The following is a 5260-nucleotide window of genomic DNA, read 5'->3' on the forward strand; positions in this document are numbered from 1 at the left end:
ATAATTTCTGCAAATCACAATTCACTCAACCAAATCTTGATTCGCTTAACTAAATCAACCACTAAACTAAAATTGCTCAATCCTTCAATCCCTGTGGGATCGACCTCACTCCCGTGAGTTATTATTACTTGATGCGACTCGGTGCACTTGCCGGTGAGTTTTGTGTCGGATCGTTTTCCGCACATCACTTTTTACCCTTGTCTTTTGGTAAAGGGTTATTGGCTTTTTCTGCTTGCATTTTCTTTTTCTTTCTTTTTCTTTTATTTTTTGCCATTTTTTTTGCAAGCTTCTCACTGCTTTTTCTTGCTTCAAGAATCAATTTTATAATTTTTCAGATTATCAATAACATTTCTCCTTTTTCATTATTCTTTCAAGAGCCAACAATTTTAACATTCATAAACTTCACTAAAAAAATATGCACTGTTTAAGCATTCATTCAGAAAACAAAAAGTATTGCCACCACATCAAAATAATTGAACTGTTTTAAAATTCGAAACTCATGTACTTCTTTTTCTTTTTCAGAAAACATTTTTTTCATTTAAGAGAGGTGAAGGATTCATAGGACATTCATAACTTTAAAGCATAGGCACTAGACACTAATGATCATGTAATGAAGATGCAAACATAGATAGCACATAAAGCATAAAAATAAAAAAAAACAGAAAATAAAGAATAAGGAAATTAAAGAATGGGTCCACCTTAGTGATGGTGGTTAGTTCTTCCTCTTGAAGATCCAATAGAACGTTTGAGCTCCTCTATGTCTCTTCCTTGCCTTTGTTGCTCTTCCCTCATGGCTATTTGATCCTCTCTAATTTCATGGAGAATAATGGAGTGCTCTTGGTGCTCCATTTTTAGTTGCTCCAAATTGGAACTCAAATCTCCTAAGGAGGTGTTGATTTGCTCCCAATAGTTGTGTGGAGGAAAATGCATCCCTTGAGGCATCTCAGGAATTTCTTGATGAGGGACTTCCTCATGCTCTTGTTGAGGTCCATAAGTGGGCTCTCTTATTTGCTCCATCCTCTTTTTAGTGATGGGCTTGTCCTCTTCAATGAGGATGTCTTCTCCTATGACAACTCCAGCTAAATTGCATAGGTGACATATGAGATGAGGGAAGGCTAACCTTGCCAAAGTGGAGGTTTTGTCAGCCACTTTGTAGAGTTCTAGAGATATGACCTCATGAACTTCTACTTCCTCTCCAATCATGATGCTATGGATCATGATATCCCGATCTATAGTCACTTCGGATTGGTTGCTAGTAGGAATGATGGAGTGTTGGATGAATTCCAACCATCCTCTAGCCACGGTTTTAAGGTCGTGCCTTCTCAATTGAACCGGCTTGCCTTTGGAGTCTCTTTTCCACTGAGCTCCTTCCACACATATGTCCATGAGGACTTAGTCCAACCTTTGGTCAAAGTTGACCCTTCTAGTGTAGGGGCATGCATCTCCTTGCATCATTGGCAAGTTGAATGCTAACCTTACATTTTCCGGACTGAAATCTAAGTATTTTTCCCAAACCATTGTAAGCCAATTCTTTGGGTTCGGGCTCACACTTTGATCATGGTTTTTAGTGACCCATGCATTAGTATAGAACTCTTGAACCATTAAGATTCTGACTTGTTGAATGGGGTTGGTGAGAACTTCCCAACCTCTTTTTTGAATCTCATGTCGGATCTCTGGATACTCATTCTTTTTGAGCATGAAAAGGACCTCAGGGATCACCTTCTTCTTGGCCACAACTTCATAGAAGTGGTCTTAATGGAACTTTGAGATGAATCTCTCCATCTCCCATGACTCGGAGGTAGAAGCTTTTGCCTTTCCTTTCCTCTTTCTAGAAGTTTCTCCGGCCTTAGGTGCCATAAATGGTTATGAAAAAATAAAAAGCAACGCTTTTACCACACCAAACTTAGAAGGTTTTGCTCGTCCTCGAGCAAAAGAAGAAGGAAGGGAGTAGAAGAAGAAGAAAATGGAGGAGATGGAGAGGTGTGAGTGGTTCGGCCAAGGGGGAAAGAAGTGTTTATGATGTGTGAAAATGAAGGAGGGATGAGGGGTTGATATAAGAGTGGAGAGAGGGGTAGGGTTCGTGTATTAGGGGTTGGGTTTGGGAGGGGAATTATTTGAATTTGAATTGTGAGGTGGGTGTGATGGGGAAGAGAAATGGAGGTGATTGGTGAGTGGTGTTTAGGGAAGGGTGTTATGGGTAGGTGTGCAGAAGAGAGAGAGAGAGTTGAGGTTGGTGGGGATCCTGTGGGGTCCACAGATCCTGAGGTGTCAAGGATTTCTCATCCCTGCACCATTTTGGCGTGTAAACGCCCCTTTGAGTGCCAATCCTGGTGTTAAACGCCAGGTTGCTACCCATTTTTGGTGTTTAACGCCAGCTTTTCCCCCCTTCAGCTTTTCCCCCCTTTCTGGTGTTAAACGCCAACTTTTTTTCCCTTTCTGGCGTTAAACCCCAGTCTGGTGCCCTTTTCTGGCATTAAACGCCCATTCTGCTACCCTTACTAGCGTTTAAACGCCAATAAGCTCATCCTCCAGGGTGTGCTGTTTTCAATGCTGTTTTTGATTTTAGCTTTTGTTTTTGTGACTCCACATGATCATCATCCTAAAGAAAATATAAAATAACAATTGAAAATGGAAATTTAACATGGATAAGTAAAAATTGGGTTGCCTCCCAATAAGCGCTTTTTTAATGTCAATCGCTTGATAGTGAGCTCTCATGGAGCTTCACAGATATTCAGAGCATGGTTGGGGCCTCCCAACACCAAACTTAGAGTTTGAATGTGGGAGCTCTATTTGACTCTGTATTGAGAAAAGCTTTTCATGCTTCCTCTCCATGGTTACAGAGGGAGATCCTTGAGCCTTAAACACAAGGTAGTCCTCATTCACTTGAAGGACCAACTCTCCTCTGTCAACATCAATCACAGCTTTTGCTATGGCTAAGAAGGGTCTGCCAAGGATGATAGATTCATCCTTATTCTTCCCAGTGTCTAGGATTATGAAGTCAGCAGGGATATACTGGCCTTCAACCTTCACCAAGACATTCTTTACAAGTCCATAAGCCTATTTCCTTGAACTGTCTGCCATCTCTAGTGAGATTCTTGTAGCTTGCACCTCAAAGATCCCTAGTTTCTCCATTACAGAGAGGGGCATGAGGTTTATACTTGACCCCAGGTCACACAGAGCCTTCTCAAAGGTCATGGTGCCTATGGTACAAGGTATTAAGAACTTTCCAGGATCCTGTCTTTTCTGAGGTAATTTCAGTTGAACCGGATCATTCAGTTCATTGATGAGCAATGGAGGTTCATCCTCCCAAGTCTCATTACCAAATAACTTGGCATTTAGCTTCATGATTGCTCCAAGGTACTTAGCAACTTGCTCTTCAGTAATATCTTCATCATCTTCAGAGGAAGAATACTCATCAGAGCTCATGAATGGCAGAAGGAAGTTTAATGGAATCTCTATGGTCTCTGTATGAGCCTCAGATTCCTTTGGTTCCTCAAAGGGGAACTCCCTTTTGTCCAGAGGACATCCCATGAGGTTTTTCTCATTGAGGCTCACGTCCTCCTCACTCTCTCCAGGTTCGAACATGTTGGTCATGGTTATGGCCTTGCACTCTCTCTTGGGATTTTCTTCTGTATTGCTTGGGAGAGTGCTAGGGGGAGTTTCAGTAATTCTTTTACTCAGCTGACCCACTTGTGCCTCTAAATTTCTAATGGAGGACCTTGCTTCAGTCATAAAACTGAGAGTGGTCTTAGATAGATCAGAGACTACAGTTGTTAAGTCAGAGTGGCTCTACTTTGGATTCTGTCTGTTGTTGAGAAGATGATGAAAAAGGTTTACTATTGCTAATCCTATTTCTTCTACCATTATTATTATTGAAGCCTTGATTAGGCTTCTGGTGATCCTTCCATGAGAGATTAGGATGATTCCTCCATGAAGGATTGTAAGTGTTTCCATAGGAATCTCCCATGTAATTCACTTCTTCCATTGCAGGGTTCTCAGGATCATAAGCTTCTTCTTCAAAAGATGCTTCTTTATTACTGCTGGATGCAGCTTGCATTCCAGTCAGACTCTGAGAAATCATATTGACTTGCTGAGTCAATATTTTATTCTAAGCCAATATGGCATTCAGAGTATCAACCTCAAGAACTCCTTTCTTCTGAGTTGTCCCATTATTCACAGGATTCCTTTCAGAAGTGTACATGAATTGGTTATTTGCAACCATTTCAATAAGTTCCTGGGCTTCTTCAGGCGTCTTCTTCAGATGAAGAGATCCACCAGCAGAGTTGTCCAATGACATCTTGGATAATTCAGACAGACCATCATAGAATATACATATGATGCTCCATTCAGAAAGCATGCCAGAAGGACACCTTCTAATCAATTGCTTGTATCTTTCCCAAGCTTCATAGAGGGATTCGCCTTCCTTCTGTCTGAAGGTCTGGACTTTCACTTTGAGCTTACTCAATTTTTGAGGTGGAAAGAACTTTGCCAAGAAGGCATTGACCAGCTTTTCCCAAGAGTTCAGGCTTTCTTTAGGTTGTGAGTCCAACCATGTCCTAGCTCTGTCTCTTACAGCAAAAGAGAAGAGCATAAATCTGTAGACCTCAGGGTCAACCCCATGGGTCTTAACAGTGTCACAGATTTACAAGAATTCAGCTAAAAACTGATGAGGATCTTCTAATGGAAGTCCATGATACTTGCAATTCTGCTGCATTAGAGAAACTAATCGAGGTTTAAGCTCAAAGTTGTTTTCTCTAATTGCAGGAATTGAGATGCTCCTTCCACAGAAGTCAGAAGAGGGTGCAATGAAGTCACTAAGCATCTTCCTTGCATTGTTGGCATTGTTGTTATTTTCGGCTGCCATGTCTTCTTCTTTTTCAAAAATTTCTGTTAGGTCCTCTCCAGAGAGTTGTGCTTTAGCTTCTTTTAGCTTCATCTTCAAGGTCCTTTCAGGTTCAGGATCAGCTTCAACAAGAATGCCTTTGTCCTTGTTCCTGCTTATATGAGAGAGAAGAGAACAAGAAAGTATGGAATCTTCTATGTCACAGTATAGAGATTCTTTGAGGTGTTAGAGGAAAACAGGAATAGAAGGATGGGGTAGATGGAGAAGAATTCGAACATATAAAGAAGGAGAGAGTCCGAATTGCTACTAGAGAAGAAGTGTTAGTCCTTAAATAGAAGGAGTGAGAAGGGGGGAACATTTGCAAAAATTTTTTTTAAATAATTAAAAAGAATTTTGAAAAAGTGGATGATGGTTTTC

The 5260-nt window shown here is 40.8% G+C and overlaps 1 non-coding gene across 1 annotated transcript; it reads left to right on the plus strand.

Annotated features, from left to right (window-relative positions):
- The first annotated feature begins 4355 nt into the window (after positions 1-4355).
- LOC112745900 (small nucleolar RNA R71) lies at positions 4356-4459 on the plus strand. The gene has a single exon (XR_003173806.1). It is a non-coding gene; the product is annotated as a small nucleolar RNA R71 (small nucleolar RNA).
- The last annotated feature ends 801 nt before the right edge of the window (positions 4460-5260 follow it).

Source organism: Arachis hypogaea, chromosome 14 (genome assembly GCF_003086295.3).
Source record: "Arachis hypogaea cultivar Tifrunner chromosome 14, arahy.Tifrunner.gnm2.J5K5, whole genome shotgun sequence".
NCBI classification, from domain to species: Eukaryota; Viridiplantae; Streptophyta; class Magnoliopsida; order Fabales; family Fabaceae; genus Arachis; species Arachis hypogaea.